Source organism: Mauremys reevesii, linkage group 2, assembly GCF_016161935.1.
Source record: "Mauremys reevesii isolate NIE-2019 linkage group 2, ASM1616193v1, whole genome shotgun sequence".
NCBI lineage: Eukaryota > Metazoa > Chordata > Testudines > Geoemydidae > Mauremys > Mauremys reevesii.
The window spans coordinates 64696421-64709503 of record NC_052624.1 but is presented as its reverse complement, the minus strand read 5'-3'; the positions used below and the strand labels follow the sequence as shown (position 1 = coordinate 64709503).

Sequence of the window (13083 nt, the reverse complement as noted above, 5' to 3'; positions counted from 1 at the left end):
TTAGGCTGTCAGGTAAGAGATTGAAGTCTAGGACCTCCATAGTAGCATTGTCTGAAATGCTTCAAGTTCCAAGCACAGAGCCAGTTAGACAGGCAGAATTGAAGGCCTCAATGAGTGGATGAAACAATGGTATGGGGAAGAGGGGTTTAAATTTGTTAGGACTCGGGGAACCTTTTGGGAAAGGAGGAACCTATACAGGAAGGACAGGCTCTGTCTAAATCAAAATAGAATCAGATAGGTGACATATACATTTAAACAGGTTGTAGAGCAGTTTTTAAAGTAAGAAATGGGGAAGAGCCAACAGATGCAGAGGATCACATGGTTCGGACAGAGACATCCCTTAGGGTACGTCCAGACTACCTGCCAGATCGGCGGGTAACGATCGCTTTATCGGCGATCGATATATCGTGTCTCGTCTAGATGTGATATATCAATCCCCAAACGCGCTCCCATCGACTCCAGAACTCCACCAGAGCAAGCAGCGGTAGCGGAGTTGACGGGGGAGCCACGGCTGTCGATCCCGCGCCTTGAGAATGGGAGGTAAGTTGAAATAAGATATGTCGACTTCAGCTACGGTATTCCCATAGCTGAAGTTGCGTATCTTACATCGACCCCCCCGACCTCCCAGTGTAGACCAGCCCTAGGGGAGGATCTATTTAATAGGGATTCTCTATATCCTAGTAAGCAGGAGAGGATAGAACTTGATAAAGTGCAGGTAGTAACTGAAGAGAAACAGTCAAATGCAAAAGAATCCCATTCAATTACATCATATAATGGCAGGCAGCTAAAAAGTGACAAATTTAATAAGTGCTTTGTACATAAATACAAGAAGTCTAAATACTAAGAGGAGTTAACTTGACTGTCTGGTAGTAAATGAGGATATTGATAGGCATCACAGAAACTTGGTGGAACGATGATATTTTGTACCCTACTACCACGCGGGACATGGACGTGGTAGTAGGGTACAAAATGTATAGAAATAACAGTAGGTCATGCTGGTGGGGGAGTGGCACTATGTGTGAAAGAAAGCATAGAGTCAAAAATAGTAAAAATCTTTTAATGACTCAGACTGTACCATAGAATCTCTGTGGATAGAAATTCCATGCTTGAATAATAAGAATATAGCAGTAAGGATATACTACTGACCTCCTGACCAGGATGATGATTAGTGATTGTGTAATTCTCAGAGAGATTAGAGAGGCTATAACAATAGAAAACTCAATAATAATAATAATAATAATGAGAGATTTCAACTATCCCCATATTGAGTGGGTACATGTCACTTCAGGACAGGATGCAGAGATAAAGTTTCTTGACACCATAAATGTCTGCTTCTTGGAGAAGCTAGTCCTGGAACGCACAAGAGGAGAGGCAATTTTTTATTTAGTCCTAAGTGGAGCACAGTATCTGGTCCAAGAGATGAATATAGCTGAACTGCTTGGTAATAATGACCATAGTACAATTAATTTAACATCCTTGGGGTAAAGGGAAGCACACCAAAGAAGTCCGCCACAGTAGCATTTAACTTCAGAAAGGGGAACTACACAAAAATGAGGAAGTTAGTTAAACAGAAATTAAAAGATACAGTGCCAAAAGTGAAATGCCTGCAAGCTGTATGGACATTTGAAAAAAATCCATCATAATGGAGGCTCAAATTAAATGTAATCCCCTGTGACGGAGCTCACTTGCCCCGCACTAGTACTGGACCACTGTCTGGGCCAAGGAGGCCACGGTCCCATGGCCCTGCTGGGCATGCTCCAGCTGGAGACTAGTTATAAAAGGGAGCAGCTCAGCTCATTCAGGGCTCAGTGCCAGAGGGGAACGACCTTGGGTGGAGGCTCCAGCTGAAGAGCTGTCCCAGCCCTTGCCTGTGGGAGCTGGATATCCTGACAGTCAGACAGTAGGTCCACGCCAAGGAGCCTGAAGACCCTGATACCCCATGGACTGCGGCTTTGGGAAACCCGGTCGGAAGTGACTAAGGGAGGGTGAGTGAGTGGTATCTCCCACCTGAGTCAAGTCAGCGTGTTGCGGCTGGATTCCCCACTGACCCAGCGGTGGACCACTCTGCCACTATTAGGGCCCTGGGTCAGTGCCCGGTGGAGTCGGGGGGGCCTGGGCCCCCCTACCCAGGCTGCCGAACTTCTGAAAATCTTCTCCCAGGCGGGAATATCCAGGGAGATTCTGACCAATAAAGGAACCAACGTCTTGTCCAAACTGATGTCGGAATTGTGCCAGTTGTTGACTATCTGAGCACTTAAGATCTCTGTATATCATCCTCAGACAAATGGCCAGGTGGAAAAGTTTAATGGGACGTTGAAATCCACGCTAAGAAAATTCGTAGAAGATGACCCACAACACTGGGACAAGCTACTACTGGCCTTATTGTTCGCCATGCGGGAGGTTCCCCAGGCTTCCACAGGCTTCTCACAGGCTTCTCACAATGCAGCCCTAATTTTGGTAGGATACTTTAGGTGCTACTATAATACAAGTAAATAATAATAATTCATTCTCAGCAGCAGTCCTTCTTTACTTTTATTAAAGACTCTTTCTCTAGAGATTTCTGTCTATCATTCTTTCATCCAAATTACTTCTTTTTTTGAGCTATGTGAGGAGCAGTCTGGAAGCTGTGAATGTAATCATGGTATAAATGCTTGGGCAAAATGAAAAATTTAAAAAGATTAAAAAAGAGGTCACATTTTAAAGATTTATAAGATGATGCTAATAGCTACTCTTAAAATTCACTGGCTTACGCCAAGCATTTCTTTTCATTTCAAAGTATAGTTAACAGTACAGTCAAAGATATTTCCAATACTTTTATGTGCTGTCTGGAACATGAATGTGTTTATGGAGGACTTGTAGAGAGACAAGGTGGGTGAGGTAAGATCTTTAATTGAACCAACTTCGGTTGGCAGGGCTGGCTCCAGGCACAAGCGCAGCAAGCTGGTACTTGGGGCGGCACGTCCGGGTCTTCGGTGGCAATTTGGTGACAGGTCCCTCAGTCCCTCTCGGAGGGAAGAACCCCGGATGCCGAATTGCCCCAGAAGAATGAAGAGGTGCGGGAGAGCAGCCGCCGAAGTGCCGCCGATCGCAGCTTTTTTTTTTTTTTAGCTCTTTGCCACTTGGGGTGGCAAAAATGCTAGAGCCGGCCCTGTCTGTTGATGAAAGAGACAAGCTTTCAAGCTACACAGAGCTCTTCTTTAGGCCTGGCTTGTGTCTTTAAGAGCAGCTGGTTATATGCCGATTTAGAACTAGAAACAAAACAAGTTTTTGTTTTTAAGTTCCATGAACTGTCAGTTTAGATTTGGTAAAGATTCTTCTTGGGTCAGCAAAGAAGAAACAATATGTTTGGTTTTCCTTTCATCCTCTTACAGTAGGTCTCCATGCTTAAAAGTTTCCTTTGGAGAGTGCTAAAGTAGTCTTTCTGAGAGGGTCACAGAAAGTTCAGCAGCAGCTTGTGTCTGACCCTTTGTTGTTTGGCTATATAAATGGATGTGCAAAGAAATAATCTAAAATACTTATTTTGGTGACTGTTTGAACACAGGATGATCCAATCACACATTTTACTAATAGAAACATGAAATATTGCAATAAATATATGCAATGTCTGCCAGTCCAGTCATGCTCCCATGGAAGGCAATGGCAACACTTCCTTTGACTTCCATAAGAACAAGGTCTGGGGCTATATGTGATGAATGTCCCTGGAGTTCACAGCCAGGACTGGCAGAAAAGGGCATAAAACCTTGGGGATTATCAAGCAAATGATTGTGTATTTGTGAAATAGTTACTATAGTGCATAAGTGCTGTCTTCTGTGGCATATGCCATGTTGAAATTTAATGTCAAAATAAGTCCCCCGTCCCCTCCATCCCCCAAATAAATTGTCTGAGGCCAGATCCTGCACTTCTCCTCATGAGAATTGTCTCTTCTCACCTGAGTAGACCCATTGGCCTCAGCAGAGCCACTCAGGATTTGTGGCTTTTTATGACATATGTATTCTTTAATGCTCATAATGTTTTGCATTTTTATAGTGCTTCCATCCGGTAGTTGCAAGACATTGTATGAATATTAATGAAGCCTCCTGACACCTGTATGAAGTCAGTGTCTTGATAAGGAAAAGGCCTAAACTGCAAAGTTCAGAACTGGATTTTGTTACATCTTGATCTGAATGTCCTCTAAAGTTTGCAGGTGATTGGATCCGGTGGCTTGGTACAGCCCATTGTACAGACAGAGCCTGTCTGTGAAATTTAGATCTAATTAAAAGCGACTACTCATGGCTCTAAGCATTACACTTACTACTCAGTGGATGTGGATTGGGTCCATTATTACTGATAACACGGATTATTAAAGCTGAAAATATTTTAAACAACCAAATTTATTTTCCCCCATTTATGCTGCTTGCTTACTTTTTGAATCTCTCTATTCATGGACAATGAAAATAGATTAGTTGGTTTCATTTATTGCAATAGTTTCTAGTGCTATTCACCTTCTGATCCTCAGGCCCTATCATAGCGACTAGGGCTGTCGATTAATCACAGTTTTGTATTACAGTACTTGTGTGAGGTGAATTCAAAAATACCATAACTTTTGTTTTTTACAGCACAAATATTTGTAATAAAAATCAATATAAAGTGAGCACTGTACACTTTGTATTCTGTTTTGTAACTGAAATCAATATATTTTAAAATGTAAAAAACATCAAAAAATATTTAAATAAATGGTATTCTATTATTGTTTAACAGTGCGATTAATTGCGATCAATTTTTTAAATAATTTGACAGCCCTATTAGTGACACAATGTTACATTGCTGCAGAAGAACATTACATTCATTTGCTGTTTTGTGTGGAGCATTTTTGGCGTTAAACAAAACTGGCTACACTAGAATTTAAAAAAATGGAAAAGTTTCTGTTGGACATGGCTTTTGTAATAGCTTCAATTTACCAAAACTAAAATTTGGGGCTAAATTTAACCTGACAGCATTCCTTGGAAATAATCCCCACAATTACCAGATTGATGAGGCTTCCTTTACAGGTATTTGGCATCCAGAAAGAATCATAATTCAGGCATGTGTTTATAAATGACAGATTCAATGGGTTAATTATTTTGCCATTTCTCATTTTCACTGTGATCCTTGTTAATGGGATGGATTCATTTGGTGCTATTTTCTCCTACCATTACAATCCTTGCCATGAGTATCATAACTGTAATGCTCACAGACTCTGTGAGTAATGTTTCATGCTTTATTGCTTTGACCGTTCGGTGTTTCCCTTTTTGAGTGGCAGGGCATTTCCATCCCTTTCTCACAGGTTAGTTATTATGATTATTAACAAGAAGTAGTGAAATGGCCAGTAAATCAAAATCCCAAATCAGGCAAAATACTGCCCCAAACTAGCAAATCACCTCACTCCTCCCCTTCCCCCCAGTTTACACTACAGCTGATTATTTTTATGCTTATTAAAAATAGAAAGGGGCACATAGTAAATCTCTTCTTGAAATGAAAACTGGTACAAGAAATAGAAAATGATACAAAATAAACCCACTCATTTGCACTGCCAGACTGGATCAGACCCAAAGATTGGTCCATCTGATCCAGTGTCCCATCTCTGACAGTGGCCAACACCAGGTACTACAAAGGAGGGTGTGAGAATCATGCATTAGGTGGATGTGGGATAATCTACCCTCCACTTTAGGTTTTAGCCTACTTGCTCATAGTTAGGGATTCACTTGAATCCTGAACCATAAGGTTTAGTATCCTTCCAAAATAATCATAATTAACTATGGTAACCATAGATTTTCTTATCATATAAATGTCCAATCCCTTTTCGAATTTTGCTAATTTCTTGACCTCCGCCACTTCCTGTGTCAGTCTAATTTCACGTGTGGGAAAAGTATTTTCTTTAACCAGTTTTGAATTTGCCACTTTTAGCATCATCTAATGTCCCCTCCTTCTTCTGTTATGAAACAGACCAAAGAGATGCTCCTGAACTATCTTCTCTATATCATTTGTTATTTTATATATTCTTATATCACTTCTTATTTGTCTCCTTTCTAACGTAGGCTTTCTCTTGCATCCTCTCATAGTGTTAAGTACCGATCCTCATGCAAAGCTGGAATAAATGGGCTTTGTTCTCTGTGGGAGTTATGGGGCGGGGGGTGTTAAATCCCTTCTCTGGCAAGCCATGGAGCCCCAATAACTCCTTCCCATGGCTTCCACTTCAGCAACGGGGCTACAGCAGCATGCAGGGATCTTGTATTCTCCCTCTGCTGGGAGGTCTAGGCCATTGGATCTGGGTCATCACAGAGCTACTTGCCTCCACCCCATTCCCGGATTAAATGCCTCTGCTCCTCCACTGGCCCAAGGTTGTAGTACCCAAGAGAGCTGCTTTGAAATGCTGTTTTGTAGAACACCGGGATGGGGATGTGGGTGAAGTTATGCTGCTTTTCTGTGGGTAAGACTGCTTGCACAATAGATACATTCTGGTCCAGCTGCCTTTGAGGCCTTCCACAGCTTTCTGCAGAGCAGAGATCTTGGCCCTTGGTGGCTTATTATAGGGCATTCTAGGGGTTAAAGTGGAAGGGTGTGACCCTAGGCAACCCTGCGTTCGCATCGTACACACTAATGCAATAATATTAGTACAAAATATTCCCTGTGAGGTATCATATGAAAGCTAATAACATGCTGGTTATTAATATAGTAAGATTTACATGTTAACCTTATATGTGAAGTTGTGAATTCCCTCTGTATAATGCTTGTTTAGGACAAGACAGCCTTTCCTCGGTAAAGGTGATAAACAGGTCTGTCCTAGACAAAGGAACATGGGTTTATCTCAGTTTACATATTAGCAGTTGTTATGGGGTGGACTAGGTCAAGAGGTCCCCTGCTGAAGGCCTTGCAGCCCTACCACACCGCCCCCCAGAATAGGGCAGTAGAGAGGTCCTCCAAGCTTCCTAGAGTAGCTGTATGGGAAGCTATACAGTGGTTAATCAGGGCCCAGCAGGCTAGTATAAGAAGAGCTGCTGGCAGGACCAGAGTGAGTGTAGTTCCCTGCTGGAGCTGGAGGAGTGTGGGTGGTGTGCCTGGCTGGCTGAGGGAGCTACAGGTCCCCGGACAGAGCATTGCTGGCAGAGGCTGTGGGGAATATGAAGGAGTTCCAGGCTGGCTGCTGGGACTCAACCAGGACTAGGCCCTGAGGTCAGGGTGAAGAATGTGCTAGAGCCATGGGGAAGTGGCCCAGGGAACTGTACCACAGCCTCAGTTTTATTAAAAGGGATGTGGTAGATGGCTGCTATCTATAGGGTCCCTGGGCTGGGATCTGGAGTAGAGGACAGTCCCAGGTTCCCCCCCGCACCCGCCACTGGGAAAGTGGCCTGGACTTTGATATACCCCAGAAGGGGAAATGAACTCTATTAGTGGCCCAAATGAAGAGTTGGGGCCAGGAAGGCCCAGAAAGGCAAAGAGTCTCCAAGGAGGGAGCTCTGGGGGAATATGGCCCCACACCAGCGCTGGGACTGCTTGAGGAGCAGGGACCATTTGAAAAAGCCCAGAATGGGTTGAAAAACAGTTCAAAGCAGGGCACTGTGATAGGCCCTGTTGGACTTATTGAGGAGCGAGCCCAGAGATAAGGCTACAGATTGAAGGACCTTACAGAAGGCTATAGGCCTCCTGTTGGGCTTATACCTCAGAAAGGGTTTGCTTTATTTTATTTCATATACAGACTGTGTGTGAACTGACTGGAGGCATGAGTCACCACAGACCCACCACAAACAGAGAGAGAGAGTGCAGGCACACACACTGAGATGGGGAGTACTCACAAGATGAGAGGTGAGTGCACCCCATTACAACAGCAAACAAAGCTATCGAGCTAAATTAGCAGGGGTTATCCAAACCCTGAGACACAGAGAATTAACACGGCTCCTACACTCCACAGAGCCACAGGAAACTGAATCCTCTGGAAGCGTTCCTGGCTCATGAGACAAAAACAGCTCCTTTGGGGATATAAGGAACACATCTTAATCCTTCACCTTAAGGAGACAAAAAAACCAAGTAATTTGAACTCTTTGGTGGGTCCTGGCCAAGACAGCCAATAAAAAGCTGGAAAGGAGACACCAAGTAAAAGAAACCATCTTGAACAAAGACTGCATCTTGCTAGATTAAGTTTTAGACTTTAGAGGGATCTTTCCACTTTTATTTGCTATCTCTTTTACTTGGTATCACTTAATCCCTGCGCTCTTTAGTTAATAAACTTGTTTTACTATAAATCAATTCAGGGCTGTCTGAAACCAATGGTGTATTTACCCCAAATTAATCAGTACATTAGTTTATTGATTTAACAGAGCAGTGAACATAATATCTTCTGTGAATGTACATTGAGAGGTGCTGTGCATTGCAGAGAAACCTCGCTGAGGAGCTCAGGGGCTGGAGCTCACTGATTGGTATAGGCTGGTGTGCTGCAAATGTATACGGTGCAGCACAATGGATAAATGTGCTGCTTTATCAGTAGGTCAGCCCCAGAGCTTACAGCCTGAAAGCACAATTCAGTATAACACAGAGCAATACAACATTAAGCTCATACACGAGAAAATGTGCCTTTATTTTAATGAGGAGATTTCACAGAAACAGTTGGATATCCAAGGCTTTCTAGAAGAAAGAGAGGAAATATGCCTGGAGAGCACCAACTGGGAGGCTATTGCAAGCGTAAGGGGCAGTATGAAAAGAGACTGTCATGCATGGTCAATAGGGGCAAATCCACGCTGACTGTTACTTATCTTATCTTTTAGGTGTTTGCAAATTGATTGCTTAATTAATTGCTCCATTATCTTTCCGGGTACAGAAGTTAAGCTGACTGGTCTGCAATTCCCCGAGTCATCCTTATTTCCCTTTTTATAGATTTGCCCTTTTCCAGTCTTCTGGAATCTCTCCTGTCTTCCATGACTGTTCAAAGATAATCGCTAATGGCTCATATCTCATAGAATCATAGAAGATTAGGGTTGGAAGAGAACTCAGGAGGTCATCTAGTCCAATCCCCTGCTCAGAGTAGGACCCACCCCAATTAAATCATCCCAGCCAGGGCTGTGTCAAAAGCTGGGCCTTAAAAACCTCTAAGGATAGAGATTCCACCACCTCCCTAGGTAACCCATTCCAGTGTATCACCACTCTCCTAGTGAAATAGTTTTTCCTAATATCCAAAGCGATGACTCACTGGCGCACTGCCTCCTGCTGGTCATCCTGGGAATTAGCTCTTTTCCAGCCCAGAGCACCCTCTGCAGGCCAGTGTATTGCCCGCCACTGGCCCCGTGTCCCTCCCAGACCTTGGTGCCCTTTACCTCAGGGTTCTGCCCCAGCAGTACCCCCACACTCTGGGTCTCCCCTCCCAGGGGACCCCACCAAGCCTCTAAACCCACTTTGCCTCAGTGGCTACCGCCAGTCATCATCTAGCCCCTGCTCACTGGGGCAGACTGCAGTCTGTAAAGGCCACTCATCATTGGCAGGGAGTCAGACCAGCTAAGCCCAGGCTGCGCCCCTGCAACCCCTGTACCAGCTTTGGCCTTTAGCAAGGCCTGCAGCTTGGGGATTTACCAGGCTGGAGCTCCCCAGCTCCTTTTGCCCTTCCCCAGCACTGCTCCACTTCAGGTACCTTGCTCCCAAGCAGTTAGCCCTTCCCACTCCAGGGCTAGAGCGAGACTCCTCCAGCTTCTGACCCACAGCCCTCTTATCAGGGCCAGCTTGGCCCTAATTGAGCTGGCCACAGCTGTGGCTGCTACTCCAATCAGCCTAGCTTTTCCCAGCTGCAGCCCTCTCCAGGGCTGCTTTTAACCCCTCTTTAGTTGGAGTGAGGCAGCTGCCCCACTACCAGGGGCGGCTCTAGAAAGTAGGCTGCCCCAAGCAGCGCGGTGCGCTGTGCCGCCCTTCCCCGGTCCCGCGGCGGGTCCCCTCTTCCCGCGGCTCCCGTTGAGCTCCCGCAGGCATGCCTGCGGCAGGTCCGGGACAAGCGGACCTGCCGCAGACATGACTGCGGCGGGTGCCATGGTCCTGCGGCTCAGTGGACTTGCCGCAGGCATGACTGCGGGAGCTCAACCGGAGCCGCGGGAAGAGGGGACCCGCCGCAGTCATGCCTGCGGCAGGTCCACCGTAGCCAAATGCCGCCCCCCCCGGGAAAGGGCCGCCCCACGCGCCTGCTTGGTGCGCTGGGGTCTAGAGCCGCCCCTGCCCACTACACTCCTGCACTGCAACTGGAGACCATTGCTCCTTGTTCCTTCTTCTGCCACCACTGAGAACAGCGGAGCTCCATCCTCTTTGGAACCCCCTTTCAGGTAGCTGAAAGCAGCTATCAAATCCCCCCTCATTCTTCTCTTCTGCAAACTAAATAATCCCAGTTCTCTCAGCCTCTCCTTGTAAGTCATGTGCTCCAGCCGCCTAATAATATTTGTTGCCCTCCGCTGGACTCTCCAATTTTTCCACATCCTTCTTGTAGTGTGGGGCCCAAAAATGGACACAGTAATCCAGATGAGGCCTCACCAATGTCGAATAGAGGGGAATGATCATGTCCCTTGATCTGCTGGCAATTCTCCTACTTATACAGCCCAAAATGCCGTTAGCCTTCTTGGCAACAAGGGCACACTATTGACTCATATCCAGCTTCTTGTCCACTGTAACCCCTAGGTCCTTTTCTGCAGAACTGCTGCCTAGCCACTCGGTCCCTAGTCTGTAGTAGTGCATGGGATTCTTCCGTCCGAAGTGCAGGACTCTGCATTTGTTTTTTTTTTAACCTCATCAGATGTCTTTTGGCCCAATATTCTAATTTGTCTAGGACCCTAGGTCCCCCTACCCTCCAGCATATCTACCACTCCTCCCAGTTTAGTGTCATCTGCAAACTTGCTGAGGGTGCAATCCACGCACTCCTCCAGATCATTAATGAAGGTACAGTAACTCCTCACTTAATGTTGTAGTTATGTTCCTGAAAAATGCGACTTTAAGTGAAACGATGTTAAGCGAATCCAATTTCCCCATAAGAATGAATGTAAATGGAGGGGTTACATTCCAGGGAATTTTTTTTTTGCCACACAGTACAGTACTATAGTTGGGAGGTGCCCCTGCCTTACCCCACACAGGCACAGCCCACTGGCACTGGAGACAATGAGGCAGGCAAGGAGGCTGAAGTGCTGTAGACTAGGAGAAGCATGTTGTGCAGCAGCAGCAGCAGCGTCCCCTGCTCTGCAAGCACCAGGGGCGGGGAGGGGGGGTTAACCCTCGGCCCGCCAACTCCACCCCTTCCCCCCAAACCCCTACCCTTAACCTGCCTCTTCTTCCCCCTCCCCCTTTATTCCACACGCCGTGTCCTCGCTCCTCCCCTCTCCCTCCCCTGCCTCCTGCCCGCAGCAATCAGCTGGCTTGTGGCATTCAGGGAGGAGGAGTGAGGACACGGCGCACAGGCTCCCCCTCCCTCCTCTGCCTCCTGAACACCGCAAGCCCGCTGATTGCTGCGGGCAGGAGACGTGGGGAGGAAGGGGAGGGTGCTGATCCACGGGGTCTGCCAGCAGGTGGGAGGTGCTGGGGTAGGGGGGCGTGTAGGGGAGCTGATGGAGGGCTGCCAGTTGTGTACAAAGCAGGCAGCCAAATGAGATTATAGCGAAGCATTGCACAACTTTAAATGGAGCATGTTCTATAACTGAGCAGGGACGTAAGATCAAAACAACGTTAAGTGAGAGGACGTTAAGTGGGGAGTTACTGTATTGAACAAAACCAGCCCCAGGACCGACCCTTGGGGCACTCCACTTGATACCAGCTGCCAACTAGACATGATCACTGCCTGTTGAGCCCGACGATTTAGCCAGCTTTCTATCTACCTTATAGTCCATTCTTCCAGCCCATACTTCTTTAACTTGCTGGCAAGAATACTGTGGGAGATGGTATCAAAAGCTTTGCTAAAGTCAAGGAATAACACATCCACTGCTTTCCCCTCATCCACAGAGCCAGTTATCTCAACATAAAAGGCAATTAGGTTAGTCAGGCATGACTTGCCCTTGGTGAATCCATACTGACTGTTCCTGATCACTTTCCTCTCCTCCAAGTGCTTCAAAATTGATTCCTTGAGGACCTGCTCCATGATTTTTCCAAGGTCTGAGGTGAGGCTGACTGGCCTGTAGTTCCCCGGATCCTCCTTTTTCCCTTTTTTAAAGATGGGCACTACATTAGCCTTTTTCCAGTCATCCGGGACCTCCTCCAATCGCCATGAGTTTTCAAAGATAATGGCCAATGGCTCTGCAATCACACCAGCCAACTCCTTTAGCACCCTCGGATGCAGTGCATCTGGCCACATGGACTTGTGCTCGTCCAGCTTTTCTAAATAGTCCTGAACCACTTCTTTCTCCACAGAGGGCTGGTCACCTCCTCCCCATACTGTGCTGCCCAGTGCAGTAGTTTGGGAGCTGACCTCATTTGTGAAGACAGAGGCAAAAAAAGCATTGAGTACATTAGCTTTTTCCACATCCTCTGTCACTAGGTTGCCTCTCCCATTCAGTAAGGGGCCCACACTTTCCCTGACCTTCTGGTTGCTAACATACCTGTGGAAACCCTTCTTGTTACTGTTAACATCACTTGCTAGCTGCAACTCCAATTGTGATTTGGCCTTCCTGATTTCACTCCTGCATGCCTGAGCAATAGTTTTATACTCCTCCCTGGTCATTTGTCCAAGCTTCCACTCCTTGTAAGCTTCTTTTTTGTGTTTAAGATCAGCAAGGATTTCACTGTTAAGCCAAGGTGGTTGCCTGACATATTTACTATTCTTTCTACACATCGGGATGGTTTGGTCCTGCAACCTCAATAAGGATTCTTTAAAATACAGCCAGCTCTCCTGGATTCCTTTCCCCATCATGTTATTCTCCCAGCGGATCCTGCCCATCAATTCCCTGAGGGAGTCAAAGTCTGCTTTTCTGAATTCCAGGGTCCATATTCTGCTGCTCTTCTTTCTTCCTTTTGTCAGAATCCTGAACTCGACCATCTCATAGTCACCGCCTCCCAGGTTCCCATCCACTTTTGCCTCCCCTACTAATTCTTCCCTGTTTGTGAGCAGCAGGTCAAGAAGAGCTC

General features: G+C 46.2%; 2 long non-coding RNA genes across 2 annotated transcripts in view; one reads left to right on the top strand and one right to left on the bottom strand.

The window, feature by feature from the left end:
• LOC120399337 overlaps positions 1-13083 on the top strand; it is a 66902-nt gene that overhangs the window by 18307 nt on the left and 35512 nt on the right. The window lies entirely within an intron of this gene.
• LOC120399338 overlaps positions 1-13083 on the bottom strand; it is a 34638-nt gene that overhangs the window by 20699 nt on the left and 856 nt on the right. The window lies entirely within an intron of this gene.